At 35.0% G+C, this 12,290-nt stretch overlaps 1 protein-coding gene across 9 annotated transcripts in view; it reads left to right on the top strand.

Annotated features, from left to right (window-relative positions):
* Positions 1–4,005: 4,005 nt before the first annotated feature.
* Gpr174 (G protein-coupled receptor 174) overlaps positions 4,006–12,290 on the top strand; it is a 40,347-nt gene continuing 32,062 nt past the window's right edge. For 5 of the 9 annotated variants that reach the window (XM_052171395.1, XM_052171396.1, XM_052171397.1 and 2 more), the window contains exon 1: positions 4,296–4,599. The gene's annotated coding sequence lies outside the window, so the exon portion shown is untranslated. The other 4 variants (XM_052171399.1, XM_052171398.1, XM_052171391.1 and 1 more) reach the window with 3 other exon arrangements.

Below are 12,290 nucleotides of genomic sequence, written 5' to 3' on the forward strand. Positions count from 1 at the left end.
TGTGGCTTTTCCAGTTGAGAAACCGGACCACCCTGTCCCAGGTTTTCTGTGCATCTTTTCTTCATTCCTCCACTGACCCAGCCAGGTCTGTTTCTGGAGTCCTGCTGGACGTGGCAATTTTGTATTTGGCCGCTGGCCCATTTGTCTGGGAAAGAAACAACTCTCTCTATATTCCACTCCACTTTCTGGATTTATAAAAATGCTGTGAGTTGAGATTTGTTTTCCTACCATCTTTAATAATCATTTCAGAGGTATATTGCCAAGAAAAACTAAAACTCACATAAATATATCAAAACTGAAATATATTTCAAGGAAGGAGTTAAAGAGGTGGTTTGCTCTGTAATTGCTTGAAACTGTGATATAAGCATTACTCTGTGGTGCCTTTAAGACAAAGTAGGAGTTCATAAATGTGGAAACCTACTCATAACCCACCAACACCATCTTAGGCTTATAAAACCCAGGCTCAGGAGATTTCACTCTGAGGTCTGTAAATCTCCTGAATCAGAATTTCTAAGTTTTCATTATCTGCTTTTTCAAACTCCAAATTAGTACTCATTGTTCTTCAAGTAGTAGTTTGGGGAAAATAACTTAACATTTATGAGCACTTTTGAAAGCTGTCACATAGGAACAAAACACTACCTAAAACATATGCTATTTTGATGTATAAAAGTATCATTATAAGACTTTTTGGTGCATGGAACTTAGGCCATTAAATAAAAATCTTCTTGTCCAGACCCCCGCCCCCAACAATGATTTTTATATAAGCAAGAACAAGAAATGAGTATAACTATTTTGTTAATTGGTAGTAACTTCTTCTCACAAAAAATAATTTGGATGTCATTAATGTGTGCAGTGAGTTAATAACAACATTCTGATACTCTGATGTTTAATTGATGATGAGGATACCCTCATCATTAGTTGTTTGAGCTAATATAAGAAAGCTTAAAGTCATTTGCAGATTTCAAAGTGCTAAACAAATGGTAGTCATAATTAAATTACAACTTTAACAAATTAAAATACTGAAAGTTTGTGGTGTGGGAGGATTCTTGATATTTAAATTATAGCCATGGTTGTATGCATATGTTTGGAAAAGTACGTTAATCACACTCTTTACTATGTCAAATGATATCTTATGAACAGCATGACAAAGAAGGTAAATTGAAACTTGGTAATTTTAGAAACATGAGGCAACCATTAGGAGATGAGACATTCATTTAAAAGAATATTGTGTCCTTCAACTGATAGTAAATGCTCACATTTTTTTTATTCAATATATTTTTTTATTTACATTTCAAATGATTTCCCTTTTTCTGGACCCACACTCCCCGAAAGTCACATAAGTCCCCTTTCCTCCCCGTTCTCCCACCCACCCCTTCCCACTTCCCTGTTCTGGTTTTGCCCTATACTGCTACACTGAGTCTTTCCAGAACCCGGGGCCACTCCTCTGTTCTTCTTGTACTTCATTTGATGTGTAGATTATGTTTTGGGTATTCCAGTTTTCTAGGTTAATATCCACTTATTAGTGAGTGAATACCATGATTCATCTTTTGAGACTGGGTTACCTCACATTTTCTTTTAGTCCTACCTTAATATAATTTCTATTTCAAATTATACTTTAGACAATGTATGAAAAAGTGAGCTGTATGTATTTTCTCCATTCATATTGGCTGGATTTTCCTTAAATCAGAGCTATGTGAGTCAGTGTGCCTTTTATATATAACAATAGAGACATATAGATCATAATTTGAATACATCTGATATTTGGCTTTCCTCTTTTACTAAGTAAGATAAAAGACTGGCCACAGACAATGCAACCACAGCTAAGTCACCAATTGGGTAGATGACATGAGGTATCAGCCAGATAGCCTTTACTTTGGTGAGAACATTGTAATATTAAAGAAACGAGTTCTGGTCTCACTTTTATCAATCCTGTATCTAGAGACTTAAACTGTATTCCTTCTACTTTCTTCATCTTTAAAATGAAACGTTAGACAAAATCATCACTTGGCTTTTATATGCTATTATTTGATCAATTTGGAATGAAATTCAATAGATTCCCATAGGAGAGTTCTTTTGCTTCTGATCAGACTAAAATTCATTAATGTAAATAGAATGATAAATATAATCTAATACAGGAAACTTCACCAGTTGGTAATTTATTTCAAAATACATATAGATTAGCTTGTATGTGTTTTATCTGAGGCAACAGATTGAATTCTCAGAAGCTATGCTCTGCAATAGATAATAGATATGCCTCCATTCACAACATATTTGAGGAAAATATACCAAGAAGCTCCACTTCAAAGCAGCAAGAATTAGGAATTATGACAAAACTTTGCCTTTGCCCTAAACTTGTAATCCTCCTGCCCTAGCCTGCCAAGAGCTGAGATTGTAGGCGTGTACCACCATACCTTGGCATTCTGAGAAACCTCACCTCAATCCTTCTACTGGAAGACTTGAACAGCTTTCTTACTGAAATCCTATCCCTTACAGTAGTTCTTCTGGATGCTTGTATTCCTCTGATATCTTACAGAACAAGATATGACATTCTTAGATACTTATCATATTTATGTTGTCTTATATTTGAGAAAATTGCAGAACATCTTACCTGTTTGATGAGACTACAGAAAGCTGCTGGAGCTAGCAGCCTTTACTTTCCCCATCACCTTTCCTCCATCCTTTGTTCTATATTTTGTTTCCTCACCTCTTTTTGATCCACTGTGTTTACACATAGCAGAGATTCAGTAGATCTAGAATAGAATGAAGTAAGTAAGCCTATGGGAGGGCTAAGATCATTACCGTGGAATACCCACTTTTAATAAACAAGAAAAGCATTCCTTGTAGCATCCCAGATTCCAAAGTAAAAAGCCAAAGCAGGAATAATGTATTTCAGTCTTTTGCACCCATATCTTTGTTATTGCATATTTTGATTACTCCTAGTGTGTATATATATTAAAATCTTATCTACACACACACACACACACACACACACACACACACACACATATATATGCACATACACACACATATGGATACTTGAGATCATTGGCATTGTAACAAGTCTTGGGCAGATAAGTTTTCCCATTGGTCTGTCTCTAGGTTTATCTTATATCCCACTCCTGCTACAAACTTCTTTCTAGTTTGGATTAATATTTCCACCAACGTTTCTTAGTAAGACTATTTTTTGAGCATTAGAATTTTAAAATCAAGATTTCAGAAATGTTTATTTCTAGAAGACCAACTAATCTCTCAAGTTCAGAAAAAAAGTCTTTTGAAGCAGAAGGCCTTCCAATACTCCCTAAACTATACCACACAGGTTATGTCCAAGCCTCAGACTGAACTTGCACTAGCATCTACCTCTCCCATGGCTTAAGTGAAAATTTCCTTTGCTCTGATATGGAATGACTAGTCAAGGTTTGCAGATTTCCTCTTCTTCATCTTCCCATTTTGGTGTGGAAAATATTTGATGCTTCATATTGTGGCACTGGGCTTAGATACCTGGGTTAGGTGATTCCTTAGAACATCATCCTCAGAGCCTAAGGATATGGACATATTTTACAGAAAACTGGCCCCCTTTGATTGGAAGTACTCTAACCACTAGGAGTAAATGGAGGCTTATCTACACTCTCTGATCACAGGGGCACTGAGGAAAACAAGGAGTGGTGAAAAGGAAGTTTAAAGGTGATTATAGTTCAAAATCTCTCTTAAGAAGTGGAGTATTTATTTTAGTGTCTGTATGTCACAGGTGTATATATGTAGGAATGTTCTAGGCAGGGATCATTCTCTCCCTGACCTTTACTATTAGAATCTACTGTATATTTAGAGAAATGTCCATTCAGATACTGAAGCACAAGTGCAGAGCTGGGAAAAGGGATCATACTGAAGGCTGCAGTGGTCTGGTATCTATAAAAGGGACCAGAAGGCACCTAGCTTCTGCAAATGACACAGTAAACAGTCTCAGTGTTATCTCAGACTCAAAGCTCAGTGCAACCACAAAACTGGAAGACAATGCTGTGTGACCCTATAAATAGAAAGAAACATTTCTTCTGTTAAATATGAAGCTTTGCAGGCACTATGTTCAGCCTGTTGAATAGGCTTGCATCATTAACGAGAGAGAGGAGGGAGAGAGAGAGAGAGAGAGAGAGAGAGAGAGAGAGAGAGAGAGAGAGAGAGAGAGAGAGAGAGTTGCTCACCCACTGGAAAACGGAAATCTTCAATGTGTTCAGAACAGCTTGCATATTTCACTCTGACAACTCACTACCATATTTTCCAACATGGTAGTGGTTTGGTAATCCTGAAGTCTTTTAAACCTGCCTTTTTCCCTTAATCATTTTTCTGTTGTTGCTTCTCTCTCTCTCTCTCTCTCTCTCTCTCTCTCTCTCTCTCTCTCTCTCTGTCTTTCTCTTTGTCTCTTTCTCTCCTCCCTCCCTCCCTCTTTCTGTCTCCCTCTTTCCCCCCTCTTTACCTTCATTGCTTTTTTGGGGGGAGTGAATGAGGATTGGCTTGGTTGTTTTCAGAAAACGGAGCTGGATCGATGCACAGATCAGTATCATCCTCATTGGAGTGGCTGTCACATGAAAAGAGAAAGAAACGGAAACGGTAGGCTCCAAGTTGTTAATGAATAATTAGCTCTCACATGCCTTTCACCCTTGATATCTAGAATTGGACAGTTGGCAGCAGGTTCTAGCTAATCTGTCAGATTAAAATAGTTATGAATACAATGAACTTGGACAATCAAAAATAATTATATGAATTCTTCAGGTGGGAGGAAGATTATAACCTCGAACTTGGTTAAATGTAAGTTTGAAATGGAATATTTCTTTGTATAATAATGTATTTAGCACAACTGATACCACACCAAAGAGGACTATGAATATTTGTAATTCAGACTAGCTTGCATTAAGAAAGGTTACTTGCAGAAACATCCTGAGAGATTTTCATCTTCAAATGTTATAATATTTTGGCGATGATATTTCTTAAACTGTTGAATGATAAAAAATAGTTGTTTCATTGCCTCTTTCAAAATGCTTTTGGAAATGATAAGTATAGTCTCTCAAGACATTAACCAGAATGAATTCATTCTCCTCTCTGTGTGAGTTACATATTTTTATTGTAAAAGTGAATTGTATTTATAAGTAACTTTAGAGAGATTCTACTATCAAAAAATGCCGTTCAGAAGAAAAGACGTGTTTATAATGTGAGAGGAGGAAAATAAGAAAGACAAACAGGCTCAGCTTTCCTGATTCTCTTAGATAAGCTATGCTTATCAGAGCAACACTCGGCACAATAAAAACCACAATGAAGTTTAATTTATATTTCTGATCAGTTTAACTGACAATTTGTTTTCTACAAAATATAAGTGCATTGTTGTAATGCTTGTGTTCTTTTTTCTTGATTGGACATGTAAAGAAAGATGATGCCTTCTGACTTTAAACAAATATGACACTATCACAGCAGTTGTAACTGCTATGTTCAGAGATTAAAAAAAATAAAAAGGTGGGTTTTTATCTGAGGTGAGGGAAGGGATGAAGAGGAATGTGGAATATGACCAAGGATTAGACCTCAAATAGGTATCCACTTGCTTTGCTATAAAGATTGATGTTCCTGGATTTGCTTTTGTAGTAGATTTGCTTTTATTTTCCATGGAAAGAAAGTTATAATTTTATTGAACAAGCAGAAGTGGCTTTCAGAGAGCTTTGGTCATTCAGCTAAGAGTATTTCTTTCCTCCAGTTTCTGTAAGCTTCAGCTGTGCAGGAAATGCATCAGTCTTATAGAAAGAATTGAAATTATTTAGCCTAAACAGATATTATGCTAGTCACATTGTTGAATATTTATAAAAGTCATTCTTTGAGAAGTCTGTGTTCATTGCAGAAATTTCATTTTGATCTTGAGTAAACATGTTCTTCCTTTTTCTGTTTGCAGTAATCTTATTATGATAAATGCATCTAATACATTCATTCTGGTGGGGGACTGTGTAATATAGTGCTGGGTATTGTACTGGCAAAAAAACCCTCTAAGAAACCAAAATGAGACATTACCTGTTCCAAAATGTTACTTTTACTTATGAATTTAACTCTCTTTCTGCTGGGTAGCTGATATGCATGGGAGAAAATAATATGTATTTTCTCTTCTGCTGATATAGTGCTCTTTCTTCTCATTTTAATGAGATTACAAAAAGCAGAAATAGAATTTAACTGCTTTACATTTAACTGTGACTATTATGCAGTCCTGTGAAATGGAGTACAAACCATCCCATTTCTCTTGCCTATTAAAAGGTATTTGCCTTTAAGACTAGTCTCTCAAAAATCAGCCTCCTAGGAAAAGAATAAAAATTCACTGGGATATGTTACCCTGGTCATCTTTAGGAACAAGTAGTACTTCTTTGTGTTTTGAGAAGTAAAGTTGCTAATATTTTACAGCTAGAAAAACTGAGGCTCAAAGCATTGAAGTAACTCAGCCATGTGGTTCTTTAACAGAGAAAAGGCTAAATTCTAGGTTTCTCAGCAGCTCATCCAGTACTCACTTCACGCCTTCCTGCTGCCTAACAAGGCTTGTGGATTAAGATTCATGCATTATTCATTTGAAAATCTTAAAAGATGTCATTTAGAAATCACTCAAGGACCTCTCAATACCATGATGTACTTCAGGCTCCAAGGGCTCTGCTGGTATAACAGACTGATTTGTTGGGCTTTACCACTATTTCCTTGTAAAATAGGAAAGTATTAGTCTTACTCTGGCTATATAAAAACAGTTGCAAATCTAGTGTCTGAGAAATTATGTGGTCAATACAGAAGGGAATGCAAGTGTTCAGGAAATTATAGGCATGAGATATAGACATTCCAAAGTTGGGAAGGTAGTCAATATTTCTGTATATCCACCTGGCTAAAGCTAGAGTGTGAGAAGGCTGAATAATTACATTACTTGTTAAGAAGTAAATCCAAAAGAGAATACTTTAATTAGTTATTTGATTATTATTAATATTTATCATACTCCCAGGCACCATTTGAGATTTGAAAATTGAAGTCAGTTTTCTTGGTATAGTCTTTATAAGCCAAGTGAAAGAGGGTAGTGTGTTTCTCTGGCAGCGTCTTCATGTACAACCACAGTTACATTTGCATTAGCCAAGAAGCAAGATGCAAATAGGAGTGTAAGCTGTTAACAAAAATCAAGTCTGTACAAACTCTAGAAACTTGGAGTTAGATAAGGAACTTTACTAACTCACATTCTTTAGTAGGGAAGTTCAGATTGATTTGTTGCCTCGTCTGTTACGGGTTATATAGAAGCACTCTGTATTCTCAGAGCAAGAACGTGGCCTTCTAGTTCAAGGCCAGTTTGCATTTTGAGCAGCACAATTATTTTCTCACTGGAAACATAAAATATATGTCATTGTCGTCAATCAGGTAAAAGAAAAAAATGTCATTCATTTCTTTTTGTACTTTTTTAAGCTTAAAAATATTAATGTTTTCATACAATAAAAATGTGATTAAATCATACTCTTTGCCCTCCCCCACATCTTCCCAGTTCTTCTGCATCTCCCAACCTGCCCAACTGATTTCCTATTTTGACAACTTATTTGCTTCTTCAAAGGACTTTTGTTCAGTATAGAATACACATGGGAGACATCAGAATTCAGCAACAGATCAACATAATTTATAATAACAAACATTTACTTAACATTATTTTATATTTAACTTGACAGACCAGATACAAATACTTTTTAAAAGCTGATGGTGGTTTGTTGTGAAATGTTTCTTATAAGTAAGTTATTTATTTTTTATGTTATAAAATAAAATGATTCTTAGTGAAAGAAAATGGTAGTGAGAATGGTTCACTACTTAGAGCATTTGCTCTTTTGTTAGGTGATACTAGGTGACTTATAAGGTATTATTCCTAAATATCTAGTCTTTTTGGGCTAAAGAATGTGCTATAAATATGAAATAAATATGAATAGCATGGGATGGATAGACAAACTTTTTTTAGATGTGCTTTTATTATTAAATATTGTTGCCACCAAAATTGAGAAGAAAATGGACATAGGGTGAAGCTTTCAAACTTCTGCTTTATCTTATTATATATTGTCTTGGTGACTTTAATTCTTAAATTATAGGTATTATTTATTTATTCTTGGAATATATGTTTACTTGGCTTTTCTTCTCATATGTCTGTGATGCTGGCACCTTAATTCTAAATTCTCACGTATACTTTTGGTTGGAGTCGATCTTTTTAATCAGTTCAAATGGCATATTCTGATTGTAAAGGCACCATAGACATTTATTTATTCCATGGTAAATCAAGATAAATCTAAGACAGGGTTATTTTTCATCATGCCATGGGATTCTGTACAACAAAACCTTCAGTCAATTTGTCTAATATCAGTTTGTTTGAAGAAGAGCTACTAAGAGAAGAAAGGGCTAATTTTGTTCTCAAGAGTAGGTACAGCTCCTACTTAAGGCACCTAAAGCAGTAACACTTTCTTTTATTAAATACTATGACCTTCAAACATTAACAAAACCGAAGAGAAAAATCTACCTAGATGAAGCAGTATGAATATGACAATCTAGTTTTGAAGTGGTGAGTCTCGGTAAGTAATATATGATTGGAACTTATAGTATTCTGAGCAGGTTCCCATACCTTGGGTTGGGAGCTACCTAGCTTCTCTGACAATCTGGTAAAATGGTCTTTTTGGTTGTAGGAAGTAGTGTGAACATCCCTCAGTGTAAACTCTAAGAAGACACTTAGGAATCTGCAGAGGGAACTAAATTGTTTTTTTTTTGTTTGTTTGTTTTGTTTTTTGTTGTTTTTAATAATAGATAAAAAACGTTCAGAGTTGATGTAGAGTTCCTTCTTAATATCCTCACTAGTTCTAAATTTCATTTGTAAAAGTTACACATTAGAAAATATCATCTCTGTGTCTGTTTTAGTCTTACCTAGAGAACAATCATAGAGGAAATTTAAAACTTCCTGGCTTTGGGGAAATCATTAAATTTGAAAATTCTGTGACATTGTCCAATAAGCAAGAGATATTTAATTTGATTAGCCTAGGTTATAAATCATTTTCTGACTGGGATGTGGGCCAATCACATTTGGCTATAATAAAACCACAAGCCAAGTGAATATGCACAATGGCTATGCATGCTGGCTCCTCCCATGTTGTGGTACCACCATTATGCAAAATGGCTTGGATATGCTGAATGCAGAAGCAACCCTGCTTAACTTAGTGACATTTATTTATAGACATGAATATGAATATGGAATTATTTACACACACATACAAATTCAATGCCAAGGCACCCAAGTATGTAGTATTGTATGGAGGGAACTACCTTGCCAATTTAAAGTCTAATAAAATTATCTGCATACATTAGCTCATTTATCATGTTTGACCAAAGAAGATGAAATACCTTCTTGAAAGCAGTGCTGATCAGTTCACTATATTGTTCTGTAAAACTCCAGAGCATTAGCTAAGACAAATTTACTTTATTTTCATGTCTAAATGTTGGTTCCCAACATAAATTTTTATTACACCCAGGCACTTTATTTTTGTTTTGTTTTGTTTTATTTTGTTTTTGCTGTGGATTTAAAATTATATTTGGTAAGAAAATCATTATGATGCCATGAATTAGAGAGAAGACCGGATCATCCATGAAGAGAACTAGGGTAAAAGTAAAACAACAACCATGAAAGCAAATGAGGCTTAATTCAATCAGTCTCAATTCCACTGCACTGACTTCTTGGTGTTTAGAGAGAATCCTGAGTTTTTTTGCTCATTTTCTCTTCCCTCAGCTCTAGGTGTTTAGTATGCTCTCTCTGACAAAGGGAAAACATTCTGAACTTTGCCAAGCAAGATTGCTTAGGATTTGGGAAGCATCTATGAATCTCCAGCTCCTAATGACTCTGTATACAGGCAAAAATTTTATCAGGTTCAGATCATTCCCAAGCTTTGATTGTTTTCCTAAAAAAATATAACCCCATGCTAACATATGTTTCCAATAATTATTTCGGGTTAAATTTGGAATGTTTAAGCAGTTATTCAGAAGCTAGGATTTAGCATACCACTGGAGCCTATCTACTACTTGTCCTGAATTTTATCTTGGATTCTTCATCATCAAAATCTAATATATACCTTCATTATTGTACAGTACAATGGACTAAAAAGAATTGGGAAATCTCTATTTCCTTTTTATACTCTATTATTTTTTGTCCATTTTACAAAGGTATGCAAAAGGTTGCCTGAATTTAACCAATTGTCTTGGTCTTGTTACCTTTTCTGAAAAATCACTTTACTGAAGTATGATTGGCATTTGAAAATTGTGTACATTTGGATTTCAAACCAAGTTCTTTGGGGGTTAAAGCTCTTTCCATTACTCTGTTGTCTCCATATATGCAAACAGCCCAGATTTACTATCTTGTTTGGGTCTTTTCACTTGGGGACTCAAGAACATTCATACTGGAGAGAATCAAAATGTACAAACAATTTCAAAACGCAGTCAATTTAGGCTATGTGAACTGGGAAGTGTAGATATCACATATATAAAAGAAACCAATGAATAAAATGTGAATTATCTCAATTCTTTTTGATCAAACTTTATGGTGTGTTTATTTTCTTGGGTAAAATGAGTAATGAAAGGAAACATATAACAAACTCTTATCTCATTGGAGCATAGTTGAATGGGGAGGTTAAACTACACATATGACTATACAAATGGGATTTATGACACCTTTTGCCATAAACAGAGTCAATACAGTTCTTTTAAAGTGCAAATGTTTATAAAAATTACTGACTTCAATGAAGCTGGAATTATGCAAAAAATAATTTATATACAAGATATTAGAAACCTTCATAAACAATGGTTTGCTTGTCTCTAGTCTATGACAAGGTAGGGTTTAAGAGCAAAGGTTCTAAATTATACCTAAAATACACTGTGAAATATTAGAACAAAATATGTGGTTCTATAAATAAGCTAATACTAACATAAGGGAAAAGTCTAGAATTAACTCTCTACTTCAAGCTCCTCTAAATAGAGCCTAGGGCTCAGTTGAATTTTTGTATGTACTGTTTTAATGGTCTGCTGCTGATCTCTGTGCATGCTGATGCTTAAGAATTGGAGGGAAAATACAATCTTCCAGGAAGAGAACCAGAGTTAAACAATGACCATGAAAGGAAACAGTAGAGTTAATTTTGTGCCCGTGAGTAATTTGTTGCATTAGCAGTAAAGAATTGAGTTGCCTGTTTTAGGCTCATAGCACAGTCTATAAGTATATTAGAGAAACAAGTAACTAGACTCTAGTAGACATAGTTTATTTTAGGAGATAGCTCATTGTGGGAGCCATCTTGTCAATTCTGAGCTCAGAGGTTAACACAATACTGCACAATACAAGAATAAGGTTTTAGGTAGTCTCCTCCCAGTATAAATTAGTCTCAATCATTTCCCCCTGCTCTCATTGTACTGAATTTCAAAATTCTTTTTTAACCTAAGAAGAAATGGAGGAAGAGCCTTTGCAATATCAATTTCTGAATAGTTTTGTAAATGTTAATAACCATTGCTGGTGTTTTAAGTCATGACTTGTGGCTGACTAGGGGTGTGAATGTGAATGTAAACCCTAGCTTCCTCATTTCTCACTTGCTCTGCAAAAACAGAGTGTGAGTGAGGGCACTTCTCTTTTGAAAATGGGTAACTGTTGTGCTGAGATGAATAAACACTTTGCAAAACTGATCAAAGCTTCTCTGTAAAGTTCCACAAATACCATGTTATTGCCCTGCAATTACAATAGGAAAATTGAGATTCAGACTAACCTGATTTTGAGTTGACAGACTTTTCTTCAGCACATAGAAACACTATGCTCGATGAAGCTTGCAGTTTGAAATGTTTATGCACAGCAAAATAGTTAGAAAATCTGCAGGTGAAAAAATTGGAAAAGAGTAACATGAGGATTCTGGATCAGTTAAATCACTGCCTTTGGACATGCTTTGTGAATGCTTAACTACTTTAAAATTTATTTTGGGTGCGTACCCTAAATCTGTGGCAATTTTCTATAGGTTTCACCTATTCAATTTAGAAATAGATTTTGCATCTTTTCTGTGACTTTTTGGTCATTTCTGTGAGGCAATATGTTTTACAGGGTAGGGTATACATTTTGCATGACATCTAGCATGCTGAGTTGGTTTGTAAACATGGTTATTATTCAGTTTACCACTGCACTCCTTCTTTCTTGGTCAGTTTTTCAGGAGTTTGCAGCATCAGAAAAACAGTTGAGTCTCACTTCTGGTTTTGAGTGCCAATGAAAATGG

This window comes from Apodemus sylvaticus, chromosome X (genome assembly GCF_947179515.1).
Source record: "Apodemus sylvaticus chromosome X, mApoSyl1.1, whole genome shotgun sequence".
In the NCBI taxonomy this organism is placed as follows: Eukaryota; Metazoa; Chordata; class Mammalia; order Rodentia; family Muridae; genus Apodemus; species Apodemus sylvaticus.